Raw genomic sequence first — 16792 nt, forward strand, 5'->3', positions numbered from 1 at the left:
TATGAGGCAAACACATATCCTCTCCAAAAAATATTCAAATTTACACATATTTAAATATACTATTAGCCATACAGTTTTAGGGTTTTTTTTAAATTATTCAAATCAAGGTACCTCGAATAATTTCCAAAATGTCAGTGTTATGACTTTTCTTCAAATTAACCTGTATTTTAATTTCAGTAATAATAACACTCATACTTACAATTAGATCGTTGAAAGAATTGAAAAATACATCTTGTTGTAACTAAATGCCTCTGTTTATATTCAATCCATATTGTAACGTGGAAGCCAATTACTGTGTCATATTATTTTGTACCATTAAATTTCAAGGTTTTGATTTGTTTATGACGGCCATAAGCGTAAGATTTTAAACCAGCAATTCCATAATAACCCACAAATTTCTAATATAACATGTAATTGACAAATATCAATATTTTTGTATTTTTGTTCTTTTTTTGTTGTTTACATCTTTTGTTTGTCGTTTTCCTTTAAGGTTCAACGAGACTGAACAATAACGGATACTTACCATAATACTTGATTTTATTCAGATTAAGATATATAGTTGTTGATGTTTTCGTAAATGTTTGAAGTAATGTATTCCAAACGTATAGATGCACAATGTAACTACATATGACATACGTAATAAAGAATACTGGTTCAGACAATCTTGGTTACATAATTAGTTTTAAATAATTTTTGTAAATATTTTGCTTTAACAGTTTAAATTTTTTTAGAAGACGTGTTTTTATTTCGTAGTAACCTCTTGTTTTTAAGAGAGTCTGACCTTTCATTTGAAACAAAATCCTTAAAGGACCTTATACATGTACGAAACTATAATATCTTATAATTTATTATTTTATTAACACATGTGTAATCAACATGTTTGCTAATAAAAAATGATGTATCATCAAGAAGAGATCTAACCTTTAGATAACATACATTAGCATCTAATTCAAACTTACAAAACTCAATTTAAAAATGTAAATTACTGAATATATGCAAATATTATTTGGTCACCTGGTCACTTAGGTTACATACCGATATTACCGCTTCGTCAAGCGTTGTGCGTCGTCCCTGATCAATTTTACATTTTAACTTCTTCCTGAAAACTACAAGGACATTTGTTACTCTTTTTTGACTTGAAGCATCTATAAGAGAAATATAAATTAAAATTTAAATGCAAAGAACTATATATGATAAGAGTTAAATTTGCCCCCATAATTCGCCATCTTTTAAGTGTTTCGGGTACAATAAAATATTAACTTATTTTTTAAAAGAGTTGATAAAAAATATATTTTTCATCTATTTATTTGATTTTTGTTTCACATACTGGCAGTATATGACGTCAGAAGTGACACTATTTCTATAGTTCAATCAAAATCAGCCAAAAATTGACATTTTTTTTATCTGTTTACGAATGGGAAATATAGAGCGCATGCTTGAACAAGGACATTTTTTTTGTCACTTATTAGTCTTGGCTAGATACATCTCTGATTAAAATATTTTGTGTGTTCAAGCATGCGCTCTATGTTTTCGGAAGGAAAAACTGTTTGAAAACAAGCAGTTTTATGCTAAAAATGCAAAAATGGCGGGAAAAGGTCTTTACGATGTCATATTTTTAAGTTGTGGGCACTTGAACCAAAATGAATATTATGTAAACATATCACATACATATCTGTACTAAGAAAACAAAGAATTATAGTAAAATGATGATGTTTATTTTATGGGGCCATTTTAGGCCCATATCATATATAGTCTTTTATGACTATTCCATTTTGGGGCCATATAAGCAATAAACATTCAAAAATTTTAAAGTCTTTTTCCAACACATGATGGTAAAAACTAAATATATGATTATGATATTTATGAGCCTTCCACCAATATTGTGAAATTAATGGTCACGGGATTCGGACCTTATGTTTGGGCCAATATGGTCATGTAGGGAAACCGTATTGAATCTTTAAAAATCTTCAAAACCAAATATATTTGAGAAAAAAATAGATGCATGGTTATGAAGGCAATTAAACAACCTACCTGAAACCCTGTACACAAATTCTGTTATTCATGACCCCTGGGTCAGGGATTCATACATGCAGTTTGGAATATCAAAATCCGGCTAGACTCTGTATCTTGTAATTATAAAGTATATGCCATTTACGATACAACTGAATCATTGACTTCGAACGACGACAACAATGGAACATTGTAGGTTGGAACACCTTCCTACATTTACCTTTGTTTAACGATTTTATGCGAATATGGTTACTGTATTTTGCTAATTATGTAATACGATCCATTCATTGAGTATTATGAGGTGAAAGTTTTGGTCGTGCGTGATCAAATCCAATAAAGCCCGAAGGACTTTCTGATAATTTGTCATAGAAGATATCTTGGATATTTTCCATTTCGTCGATTTCAACTGTACTTTTTCCACAGGTATGTGTACTTTTATTAAAAATCATCAAAAATTGATGGAAGCTATAACGTGGGAAAAACTTCAACTTTAAAGAAATAACTTTTATAACATATCGTTTATTCGTAAATAAAAATAATCTTGACAATGTATGTGAATTAAAAAACATTACAAAAAATACATTTGAGTCTGAACTTTTATTTTTTATGCAATATATAAATGTCAAGGTCTAATACAATAGATCTGTAAGGGAGAAAATGCAAATATAAGTAATAAGCAACGATTATTTAGTAAACATCGGGTTATAAATAGCATACTGTATTTTACTAGAATGCGCAAAGAACAATGAAGACTGGTGTCGGCCTCCTTAAATAAAAACAAAGGTTGCTAAGATATTTACTTCAGTACAAATATACGTATTTATATGCAATTTTAATGGATATGGACATTTAATATACGCTCTAGACGTATTAATTTGAATGAAACGACCATAAGTGTGTGCATTCAGTGTTGCTCATTACTTTTCCGAAGTGTCCATCAAACTGTAAGTACTGCATATACAACACACATAAACATACAGAGGGTAGCGTTGAACATAGAGACTATCACAATTTGTCACAGTAAGGGGTCATTTATATAGTTCTATGTGGTATTAAAATGCAATGTACCTGTAAATACACATATGGCAATAGATTATACCTATGTAACATTTGTATAATTTGCATACAATATATCATCAATCAATATATCCAAGTAATAGTACGATCGAATATACCTGGTTTAAGTCTCCGCGAAACTGATTGTGGTATGGGTTTAAGTTACAGAGATGTTCAATTAGCAAACAAACTTGTTACATTTTAAATTTATCATGAACTACAAATCAGAGTGCTTGAATTCTCTTTGCAGCATCCTTTGATTTTCAGAACATACACATTTACCTCTCTAATTACAAATGATGAAAACCGAGTTACTCCCTTGAACGCCACGAAAAGCTTTCATCGATAAAAATACGTCGGTTTTGTTCTTTTTTAACTTAACACTATATCATTCAACTGTTGAAGAACAAGGCGTTTTTTGGATTCCGTATATATTTGTATTCTGTGGAAAGGTTTCTGTCTCAAAGACATTTGATAAGAAAGCAATGCTCCGTGTAGTTCCCCTAAAACATGCTGACATATATATACCCAGTATATGCCATGCAATGTTTCTCTGAAATTCTTTCACATAAAGGCCTTTATCATGGTGCAGCAGTGTATGCAGATCTTTCAAGGACTGAAGACTCTTTAACATGTTTCCAACTCTGAAACTACATAAAACATTTAACATGTGAACCAACACAAACGAGGGAATCAGCAAATGAAGAACTTGTCCTTGACATGAAATCTGTTCTTTGAAAAAAACTTCATTCTTTTTTCTAATGATAATTTACCGATCAATCTGTCGTATTGAATTTTATTAACTGTAGAAGAGTATATGACGTATGCATCTGAGAGATATTTCTGGGAAAGATCTGTGATATGAAAAACGTTGCTGTAACGACGGGTGATGTAGTAATATACACCAATATATAACAGGTAAGACACAGGGCCTATATTCGCGGAAAACGTGAGTAAATTAAAAAAATTTTGGTCTAGAATATAATACACTTTATTAGATTTGAACAAACTTTGATTGGCCAAAATGAAGGCTGTTTGAACAAGTATTTTAGCTGTATTGTGCTGTAATCTTTAAGTCTGGAACTGTGAGAGTTGTAGCTGTAAACGGCAGTTGACTGACTTTAAGAAAAGTAAACATTCTCCAGCAGAATTGAGATAATGAGGTCGTTGAAAAAATTCACGCCTGATAATTTATCTATATCTACCAGTGTCATGCCATGTCTTTTTATAAAATGAGTTACAAAGGATGGGCTACTAAGAGGTTTTGATAAGATGGAACTTAGAGTGATACTTAGCTGAAGGCACACTAAGCCTTTTTTTTATTAGCCGTTCAGCTAAGATAGCAAGGCTTCACGTGAGGAACCTACTATTTTGTCTTTACACATATTGTTTTCTGGAATAAAAAATTGGACAATTTGAATCAAGAACACATCTACACAGACGTTTAAAGCATACCCCAAAACAAGGCAGTGAATTTTGGGGACACCAAAATGAGCTGTCCGGGTTATTTTGAATCTCCCAGAAAAGAATGTTTTTCAGATAGCAGGAGCAAATCAAAGAATCCTGGTTTACGGAGCATATAACTTCTTTTAAAAAGATTTTCAAAACACCGTAGCACATAAATCGGGAGTGGTTCATTGTATAAACAATTTTTTGTTCTGCTTGAGAAAAAGAGAGTCTCCATTCAAGTTCACTCTCATCTGATTCTCTTTTACTTCCAATCGGCATAACATGGCATCCGTTAGATACTATTTCATCGATTACACTTCGCTCTGGCCATCCCTTTTGTTGGCATCTGTCAATCCAGCTGCCGGTGGCCAATATTGACAAGCTACGCACCTACCTCTGTCGAATTCTTTATGTTCTATATTGTAACTGGAACAGGGCCCATGAAATCGCAGTGTTTTTGCATGAGTATGTGTTTTCCTTAAAAACTGATAATACTTTCTTCTAAATTTCTCGCTTGATATGTCTCAAAGGTGTATGATCTCTAATGGTAACAAATCTCTTCTTGGAAATAAGAGCCTCAATTTCACGAATTCTGAAGGTGTGTCCGAGTGGTCAATCAGAACGAAGTCGATGTTCAACGGGTAGGAGAACTTAAATTGTGATATACCGGTATCACAAATCACTTTATGTTTAGTATACCAGATCATTGCATCTAAGTCTGAAGATTTGAATCTTAAACCTTCTTTGTAACTACACTTTTCATGTAAATTAATCCTTAATAAGCAAAATTGGGTGTTCTTATTTTTCCATCTATATCTATCACCTCCCGCCTGATAGTTACTTCTAGATATGTCGGTGTCCCTATATAATGACAAAGACCCACGTACAGGGCCTCAGACACCCGAGGCAAATGATCCATTTTGTAATCTATAAATATACAACATATCTATGTTTATTAGATATATACATCTATTTTGTGCATCAGATCCTTTAAGTTGTGTAAGTCGCTAAATTTAACCAGTAGTTCCTAACAAATCATACACATCGTAATCAATTGCTTATTTTTATAAGTTTTGTTAATTAAATATTCTTTTGATTTAAATAATACGTTTTTCACACCAATAGTATGTGAAGCAAGGCAAAGGATATTTTTATCATAATATCAAATAGAACTCGTTTAGGAACTAATAGTTAAAAGATGAATGTGCTAATAATAATAAGACTCAAAAACTCACATGATGGAAACAGTCAAACTTTTCCCATTCCTTTCCCTTGATTTTTAAGTCATACAATCTAGAAATTATTACTTCTCGGCGTGTTTTATCACAACTTGATTTGCTAATCCAAATATATTGTCAAAACACATGTACACTGCAAAAGACGGTTCAGCTTCATAAAGTTGATATCTATGATTTATTTTCTCCAAATCAATCGCATTGTAAATTCATATGTATCGTTAAAATACTCAAGGTAAATGGGGTGCAACACAAATGACTGTTAGAATTTTTACTATTTTGTATGGATTTGATCATCAAAATTTATGTAGTTTCAACCCATAATCTATTAGATGTCCAAGTTTTGTTTTGTTTTTGTTCTTTTTGATAATTTTAGCCCTTTACGTTTTTTTTTTATAAATCAAAATTCAATATTATTATACAGTTAATTTTTAACAACATTAACACTTAATGATTAAACATTTATGAATATTGAATTGTAAAAATCAAATGTAAAGGACATTAAATCAATTGTTAATGTGATTAAAATTCAGTTGATTTTGTCGATTAAATTCGATATCAGTATTATGTTACTTCCTTGTATTAGCGAATTTATTAGTCTTAGAAAATTGTCGAAAAAATTTAGTATAATTTTTTTTCAAAACGGAATTATAGGAAAATTAATTACTAAACAAGAAAATGGTGCTTGTTTTGATTATGGGTCATACAAGTTTTGGGAAGAAAAAAAAAGCTACCAAATTCGTGTTTTCTTTAAAAACATGATTTTCTAGCATGAGTTCGATTTAAAGAAGATTGCCTCAAAATTATCAGGTGATTACTGCAGTAAATTTTATAACGTGCCTGATATATCCAAGGAACTCGAAGAGTATATTTAAATAACTTATCTATATTTGAAAGTTCTTTACAATTTCAATTGTAATTATTTACAGTTTTTTTCTTAACATATCCAGCGAACCTCCTTGTATATTTATTATTATAAATTTCACATTATAAAAGAAATCAGGGCGCTAAATAACATACACGTTCAAAGGAGGGTCTGTAAATTAACTCATACATGCAGTTATGAAGAAAAAATTCTGCTCTGTACCTTGTAATCTGAGAGAGTTAATGTCATACCGATATAACTTTATCTTGAAACGATGACAGCATAAAACACAGTAGCTTGGAACAGCCTCGTCAGTTACCCTTGTTTAATGATTTTATGCGTATATGTTTACTGAATTTTGCTAATAAAAGATTAATTGGTGCGGTGTCCAATGTGGGACAAGGGAATTTAAATTTCCCCTGCATTATTAGCATTGATAGCATGTTTTCCAATTATTAGAGCCACCTTTAATTATTAGGATACCGTAGTTCGTAGGCTAGCGAAAATAAGGATTTTTCACAAATAGAAAATCTTTGTTGGGGAAGGGATGACACTGTGCGTTGTACTTATTTTTATTGTCCCACAAAAGGGTTGTGAGATGGAAGAAGGAACGACGTTTTTGTATGTGAACAACTGCCTTGTAGTTCAGGGAATCCCATCCGTCATTTCAGAATCTTATCCAGTCAGGCAGGTTCATGAATCAGTCAGTTTAGAACCTTAACCTTACCCATTCAGGCAGGATAAAAAATCGTTAAGTCTATAACAAAAACCCAGTCGGGCAGGTTCATAAACCAATCAGTTTGGAACCAAATATAGTCAAGAAGGTTCATGATTCAGTTGGCCCTAAGCTGATGGGTCCTTCCTGACTGGTTGTGTTGGTTCTAAACTGATGGGTTTATGAACTGCCTGATTAGATAAGATTCTAAACTGAATGGATCAGTTAAATGCTGCTGAAAAACGACAAAGTCTTGGGATTAAGAACATGTGTTAAAATGTTTTTTTTTCACTTTGCGATAATATGCTTCTTTTGACGTCAATTTGAATTGCATTTAAAATAAAAAAAACATCAGTGTCATACAGTGATTACATGAACTTCTACAAATACAGGGTTACATAATTATATGCTGGCTTTATATCACAGGAGCATCGTATTTTAGACAAACTCATTAATTAAATATTGGCAATGCATTCTTATATAATATAGGGTAGAGTGTTGAAAAGTTAAAGACGAAAAACAAACGCTGTTAGCAACGCATTTGTGAATTAATTTTAACTCGGGCGAGCTAAAAAGTAATGAGGGTGGTACACTTGCTATAATTAATCTGTGTGATCTCCCACTGCATTTATTTTGTACCTTTGAGAAATATTGCATCGTAAAGAAATTTGGATCACAAAATGAAACAGGATCTTATTCCATAGGGACAGTCATCAATCCACACGGATGAAAATGACCAGAGGACATTGATTCTGCGAAGCCTTCAAAGTATTCAACAACAAAGTGGGACATTTTTCCCGGTCAAAATTCTATGGGGTCAGATTTTGTCGTCACATCGGTGGATCTGTTTAATTATGTACTATTTAAGAAAAAAAAATTATATTACCAAAGTAAATCATTTATTTGGATGTGTTTAATGTCATTATGTATGCCAATGTTTTAAAAATCAATTAAAATTGACTCAATAATGTTTCAAAAATTTCAGAACAGTACTCTTATATAATCCCCCGTAGATCTTTATCTACGACTGGTGGTACGATCACCTCAATCTCCGATCAAGAGTTGTCGTTACTCTCATGAATGATCTGTTTTGTATAACATTTCTAAAGGCTAACTAGTTGTACGAGTTATTCTACTTTCACTTTGCGATTGTAATGCACTAACATTTTGTAGCAGAGTGCACAGATGTGGTATTGTGAATGAGCAGGTGACCTGGGGGCCTAGTTGAGCGTACGTTTTATTATCTGATTTGCTTTTCCTTGAATTTATCAAAGCAAAAGTGAAAGTAGCTTACGTTACTTGTTGTGTATAATCTGACAAGTTTCAATCAAATTTCATAGTTCTAGAGCAAAAAGGACCCAATTTTGAGGATTCAAACTTATATATAGGTAAGTTCTTATTCTTAATCGTATCTATTGTACTGTGTTAAGGCACTGTTGCAGAAAATGAACTAATATATGCCAATGTATATGCATAGATAAATATTGTATAATATAGTCATATCATAGAATTAGATGTATACCCGAGCACCCAAACTCCGTCACCATAAGCAGAAAACATTCCGCGTTTCTCTGTAAATTATTTTTTGCGGTTTTAACATTTGCAGCCACTAACCTGAAGCGTTATAATTTATAAAATTATTAACAAAAATATTTTTATTATTATTCAAACAAGCCTTCTGAATACGACGTTTATCAAACGTGCCATGATAACTTATGAACCTAACTCCGTCACCCACATGATCTATGGTACACCAGGGATTGAAGACACATTAACAATTTAGTTTAAACTCAACTTGTATCTAGGCCAAGTTTTAATAAGTAAAATCTGTGAATACAATTTAAATTGAATTTAATATCATCAAAGTGAAATGATCGCCACAATAAAATGGGTCGTTGTAACAACAATCACAAAGACCTTTTCAGAATGTATGGGTGCCGTTTTCTGTCCTTACATATTTCAGATATATCATATCAATAATGAATATATTAATGATTATATTATTTATTACATTTTTAATAAATGTAGCATATTCTAAATACCGACATACCGGATATATCTGTAACCATGTATTAGGCAAATATTACGGCATGAGCGATTTGACGTTATCTTCAAGTGTAGTGCATGAACGCTATTGCGGACTGAAAAAAATGTATAGATAACCTCAATAAAAATAAATTACATGTGAAATGTTTCATCTTGACCTCCCTTAAAATGACTGACCACCGTAAATAATCAAATGGGCCCGCATGTCAGAAATATCGTTATTTTAGTGCACCCGTGAAAAAGTGTTAGCTGATTTCACGCAATTATTGTTGCAGAAAATGAACAAGATGTAATTTTGTTAAGTTTGAACACATTCTTAAATCTAACCGTTGTAAATTGTTGACATTTGATTGAAGATTTTTCACATGCAAAAAATGACGTCATAATCGCACTTGATTTCAAACGGCGAGGAGTTTCCCGAAAGTGACGGAGTTAGGGGGCTATGCCAGTCCTTGTTTTATTGCCAGTGGCGTAGCTGCCGTTAGGCACTTAAGGCACGTGCCTACACATCATTTTAAGACCAAAAATTAAAAATGTTAAAATATCACATTTAATTTAAAAAAAAAATTTAAAAAAAAAAGCACACAGCAAATATCTTTCTTTTCCCTATTTCAAAACTCTGATTGTTTGAGGTCACAAATATATGTGACGTCGATGATGTTAATTATTGCGCAGTCAATCAGTGAAAAACATGTCGGGCAATAAACCAAAAGTAAGAACACTGGATGAAATGTTAAAAATCATATTCATAGATCGAGGCACATTGCGATCTCAACTATCATTGCCAAATTTGCGCTAATAAATATGAAACGTAACATCATGTACGACTTAAAAAAAACAACAAAGCAGTATTTCTGTTTCTTATTACTATCAAAATTTAAGATAACCATTACAACTGTTTTTGAATCATGACATTTAATTACAAAGTCTTAATGTTTTCCCTTTTAAAATAGTAAACTAAACTATAGAGACAGATAATAGCTTTAGTGTAAGAAGATGGGTGGATAAGGCGTGTAAAACCTATGCACGGACGGAAAAGATACTGAAAAATTTAAATATCAATAAATCGGATATTTTTAAAAAATATATTCAAAACAATAAATATTTACATATCCTCAATTTTTAACCTTTTTAAAATATGTTCAATATTTGGAATATGTTGACTCAAACAGGGGTATGCGTATATCAAAACTTCCAATAGTGTCATTTTTTTTTACAACTTCAAGGTCTTTTCTTTTTTATAGTGAGTATCTGCTCCATATTTTTCTCATAGTCTAAATAAGGTTTATGGAAAACAAACTGATTTCAATTAACAAAAACGTGGAGAGATGACCCACCATACAATAAAAATTTCATTTTGTATCCCAACAATTGAACGTTTTGAAAAAATAATTCGTCCGTAAATTCGTGGCCAAAATTCAAGGCACTCATAATATTTAAACAACCTAATTTTGTTGTGTGTGAAATGGCTCAGATGTTAGAGCACCAGACATTAGCTAACCTTACATAAGTAAGGTTTAAAATTATGTTGTGGGTTCGATTCCACCAAAATTTAAGGTAATATATATATTTATTCTATCGTTTGTTAAACATAATAAAACTGAATTTATTTAGAAATTGTGCTTTTGCTTTTGTATTATAATAAATTTGAATTGATGTAATTGATAAAATAAATTCAAGATTGTATTTTACGATGAAACCGAATGGGCATTTGCCCTATCTTATTTACCCACCTTCCTCACGCCATTCACTTTGATAACGCTTAAAAAAAGACTGCTGGTGAAAACAGTGTTGGGTTGTATTAAAAAATGTTTTTTGCCATTTTACCACGAAAAAATCTTTTTAAAAACTCAAAATTTTATGTGCGAAAAGTGCCTAAATTTTTGTTCCTGTGTTATCTATAAATCATGAAATCCATTTTCCGTCGGGGGGCTTCGCCCCCCTGAACCCCCTACCAGGGCTCTGCCCTGGACCCACTGGGGGCCTTGAGCGGCCCCCAGACCCCTCGCCGTATTTGGTGCCTATACTTCATTCCAGCTCTAGCTACGCCACTGATTGCATTACTCTAAAATCAAAATCATGTATATGTAATGTTGAATCATTACTGCTTCCGAATTGCATTATACAATTGAAATCAGTTATCAATTTTTACTATCGATTTGATGAGTTAAAGGTATAGCATATAAAATATCTTGGAATCTTATCATTATTTTTTTTAAAACAATAGATCATCCCCTAGAATGCAGCACGATCGATTCACATTAAAAATGAGATCGTTAACATATATGTTACATTAAAAGTTTAAAATTGAAGATTTATATACTTATCTATTTGTTATAGATAAGTTTAGAAATCTTCAATTTTAAACTTTTAATGTAACATATATAATCGTGTCAAATGTTTATTAGCTGGGCATATCACGAACTAGATCCGCAAATAGATAAATATCACAAACTTCAAAGTATAATAATTGATGAAAATACATACTTTTGAGTTGAAAATATCCGTGATAAGTCTATAAATTGACAGTAAAGCTAACAAACCATATCAAAAGGGCGCACAATATTGCAATTACGTTTGCAGGAATCATCGACACGAATCAATTGGGATTTTATTGTCGATAACCTCAAAATGCTACAAGAAACCAATTAACGATTATTAAACGAAGAATGTGCAAAATTAACTGATGGAATTTTCACTCTTCCTGTGCGCCCAGATTCCTGCCTAATCTATACATCTTAAGCGCCCACTTTCTTTGCTTTGGTAGTTACAAGTACTTGAAGCTTTATATAGTCTTTAAAGGGGCATGGTCACGATTTTAGTCAAAAATTATTTTTCCGATTTTAATGCTTCAGTAAGGCATTTTTAAAAGGCAACCAAAATTTGAGTTTCATTCGTTGAGTTATAAGCAAGATACAGAGCTTGCAATTCTTTGCTAAGTAAACACAGCTTTTGTTTACATTTTGAATGTTGAAGTGAAAATTCCAATTTTAGACCTAATGAATGTGTGAAACGTAAGGAACTGTTTATTTATGCTTAAAATGAATAAGAAGATAGACAAATCAGTTTGAAAAAGATTTTTTACTGGTATATTGAACCTATGTTAACAACAACAGGGCACGAGCCTTGTTTACATGACAAAGAATTGTGAGCCCTGTATCTTGCTTATAACTTTACAACTGACCCTCAAATTCCATTTGATCAGTAGAAACGCTTTCCTAAAGCGTTAATAATGAAAACAGAAAAATAGAATTTGACCAAAATCGTGACCATGCCCCTTTAAATGGACTAATTTCATAACATTAGATCGATCGTGTGTTTTTATAGATTTCGAAATGGATCCTCTAGCTCGGGTTTCGGAGGCCCTGTACGTGGGTCTATGCCGTTATGAATGTATAGGGACACCGACAGAAGTTAACATCAGGAGAGTGTCATTCGACGTGGATGAGGGGATAAATAGACCCTTACAGATATGTAGTGGGACCATTTACATGAAAAGTGGTAGTTACAGAGAAGGTTTCAGGTTCAAGTCATCAGATGTGGATACCATGATCTGGCATACCAAAACTCACATGATTTTTAAATTATCGCAGGCTGTGTTTTGTAATTTTTCAAGAAAAGATATAATACTTATGGAACATTCTGAAACTCCGCCAGGATTCGTTAGATTAACAAAGCTCTTGCATAGTGAAAGACTCGTGAACGGTTGCCTTTAGTAGTCATACACGGTCAAAAGTTATCAAGTGAAGAGGCAAGAAAATATTATCATCAGTTTTTAAAAAGTACACATAATCGTACAGAAAGGCTGCGAGCTCACGGACCCTGCTCTAGCTACCACATTGGACACATGGAATTTGACAGAGCTTGGTGCGTAGCTTGTCACTATTGGCCACCGGCATCATCCTCCTGGAATGACAGATGCCAACAAAAGGGATGGCCAACCTCAAGTGTCCTTGTTGAAATAGTATCTAACGGATGCCATGTGATGTCGATTGGGAGTAAAATAGAATCAGATGAGAGTGAATATGAGTGGAGACTTTCGTTTTCTGTTGCTGAACTAAAAATTGTTTATTCTATGAACCACACCCAATTCCTGTGCTATGGAGCTTTAAAAATCTTTTTAAAAGAAGTGATATCTTCCGAAAACCAGGAATCCTTAATTTGTTCATATTATCTGAAAACCATTATCTTCTGGGAAATTCACAATAATCCAGGCAGTATATTTTGGTGTCCATCTAATTTACTGTCTTGCTTCTGGATGTGTTTTAAGCGCTTGTGTAAGTGTGTTCTGGATTCTAATTGTCCAAACTTCTTTATACCACAGAACAACATGTTCCAAAACAAAGTTGTCAGTGCTTACCTCGCGAAGCGCTGCTGTCCCAGCTTTATGACTATTATGAGAAAGGTTTGGCCTGCCTGCTGCTTAGTCCAACCCTCGGTTCCAGTATAGCACCGGTACTAAGTAATCCTTTGTATTTAATACCGTTATCAATGGGACATGTAATATCATTAGTGCAAGTAGATGAGTGCATCAGAAAAGAATTTTTTCAAATGCATTATATCATTGATTCTATAGAAAAAAGCTTTGTTTTGTTGAAATCAATATTCAAATTATCAGAGTTGCCACTTACTCAGTTTCAAAAAGTTAGATTGCAGTACTCTTTAGCTAAAGTACTAGTTCAGACGGCCTTTTTTCTGGTGAATCACGTTTCATGCAAAACAAACAAAATTTTGTACATTCTAGACCGAAAGATAATTAACATGCTTAATCTCTCCGCCAAAATCGGCCCACTGCCTCAATTGCTTTATCTTGGAGTCTATTATTACAGTACAGGTCGTTACAGCAAAGCTCTTAGAATTGCTAAAATTTGCAAAAATAGATTATCTGATCCATTTGCCATCTACAATGAAATTGTTGATAAACACCGATACGTCAAATATTTCGGTAATTTACCTATAGGAGAAAGAATGAAAAAAAGTTTTTTTTAGGACAGTGTACATGTCAAGGAAAAGGTATGGATTTCTTGTTGATTCCTCCATTTGTATTGGTTCACATGTTAAGTGTGTTATGTAACTACAGACTAGGTAACCGGTCCCAGTGTCTACAGTCACTGACAGACCTACAGTCACTGCTGTTCTATGATGACGGGAGTTATGTAGATTCAGATACCAGGGACATCTCGTGGCAGATACTGGGGATCTGTCAGCACGTTGTGGGGGATCTACACGGGGCGTTACAGTCTTATCAAATGTCACTGAGACAGGAACCATTCCATAAAATACAAAGAGCTACGATATATAGATTAACACTCGCTTTGTATCAACTAGTAAGAAATTAGCTGCATGGTTTAATGTGGGTTTTTTTGCAAGTATATTTTTGGTAAAACAGGCTGATAAGGATTTTTTTTTTCTTTTGCTTACTTTTGAACATATAATGAAGGTGGAACTAATTCATTTTTTGCATGTACAATACATAAATAAATTCAGTTTTTAATATGTTTAACAAACGATAAAAATAAAAATATTGCCTTAAATGTTGGTGGTATCGAATCATAAAAATATAAAAACCCTAGTTATATAAGGTAAGCTTACGTATGGTGCTCTAAACACTGAACCATTTCAGACACAACAAAATGACTGTTTTAGTATTATGTGTGTCTTTGGCCACATATTTTAAAATTATTGTTTTTTATCGTATCTTGCGAAATCATCGAATCTGTGTAAATGACTTCTGTATATTTTTATCCCATCTCTGTCTCAGTATGTGGTAGATTTGAACATAAAGAGTACAACAATGGCGTATCTTTTTATACAACATTGATGTTTCTACTGCTCTAGTGAAGGATACTACTTCCAGAATATTTTTTCAGTTTTATATTTACAAAATGAATATTATTTTATACGCATTTTACTGAATTATTGTAATCATCAAATCAACTGTTAACAAAGCTGAGCTAGATATTGTAAGGTCTTTCAAAATAAAAAGTGGTATAAGTCGTTATATTGTTATATAATCTGACATTGTAATTCTGTATCAATATTGTAAGAATCTTTAATGCACACACTTTTCCTTCAATTGATGCAAGTAAAATAGTAAAAAAATTCTTTGTATTTGTGCAAGATGAAATCAACTTGTTAAAGGTTTACATACAATCCTCGTAATGTAATTATTAAGCTTAATTTAAATTTTAGATTTCTCAAAATCAAAATTCAGTTATTCATAATCTCTCTCTCTCTCTCTCTCTCTCTCTCTCTCTCTCTTTCTCTCTCTCTCTCTCTCTCCTATTTCCCTTAGACCCATGGACGAGAACGCTACAACTGGTGGTAGTGGTAGGATACTTGTAAGTTTTGCGGATTTTTTTTCTGTGAACAATTCTGTTTGAAATTTAAATTGTGTGACCATGGAATTAAATTCAGGAGATTATGTGCAAAGACAAAGAGTTGTGAATGTGATTGATTTTGATGAAAATGGACATCGAGTGATTGTGGGAGGGATGCACCCATTTGTTCACAAAGAGTGCCAAAGTTGCTACTTGATGTTCAACCGCAGGAAAAAATTCAACTGCGTGTATTGTGCTGTTTTTCTTAAGATATTTCAAGGTGGTGACCACACTATATATTCGCCAGTTAAGATGGATTTCACGAATAGTACGCCTACTAATTTACCACAAACTACACCAAGACCAAGAACTTCTGTAAGACGGAATCTGATACAGGACTTTGAAAATGAATTACCGACACCTATTGTCACCAATACGCCCCGTGTTCAGGAGATATTTGCGAATAGAGAGAACTGCACTGAGGTGGAGCCTGAGAGTTCATGGTATTCAGGACTTATGTATTGGACATGTGGAATATCTGCATTAGTGTTGACTGTGTTAAGCGTGTTTCGTTATTCTCCGCAAAAACTGTTGTTACGTTTGACTCATGAAGCGCCGGGAAACATAACAATATTATTAGGCATTAGGCCCCTGCCAATGTGTTCGGAATGTTTTCTTTATCGTTGCTAAGTATATGATAAATCCAGAGGTGCTTGAATGAAAGTTCACGAGACTTCGCCGAGATTTGTTCAGTTCCTTTGAGATTTCAAGCGGAAGTATATTTGTTCTGAAAATATTCTTAAAATACGTAAGACCTGGTCGTTTGTTATATCATATCTTACTTTGATTTATGTTTAAACATGGAAATCTTTTAAGATGTATGTTTTATTTCAACATCTAGCGGTTATCGCTAACAGAGTTATCGCTCGTGTTCAACCACGTGTTGAGTGGTTGAAAATATAAGCATTGGGTTGCTTAATGAAATCATAGCCATGTTTGATGCTTGTTGTGTGCAATACCATGTTTTAAAAAAATAATGCGTGTCTGTTTTGCATAAAAACTAAGTATATCGAACCATTTTCAAGGAACATACTGC

General features: G+C 32.9%; 2 pseudogenes; one reads left to right on the plus strand and one right to left on the minus strand.

The window, feature by feature from the left end:
* Positions 1 to 3438: 3438 nt before the first annotated feature.
* Positions 3439 to 5434, minus strand: LOC128180585 (uncharacterized; annotated as a pseudogene).
* A 3098-nt stretch (positions 5435 to 8532) lies between these two features.
* Positions 8533 to 15433, plus strand: LOC128179651 (uncharacterized; annotated as a pseudogene).
* Positions 15434 to 16792: the final 1359 nt, after the last annotated feature.

The sequence above is a fragment of the Crassostrea angulata genome, chromosome 4 (genome assembly GCF_025612915.1).
Source record: "Crassostrea angulata isolate pt1a10 chromosome 4, ASM2561291v2, whole genome shotgun sequence".
Lineage (NCBI taxonomy): Eukaryota > Metazoa > Mollusca > Bivalvia > Ostreida > Ostreidae > Magallana > Magallana angulata.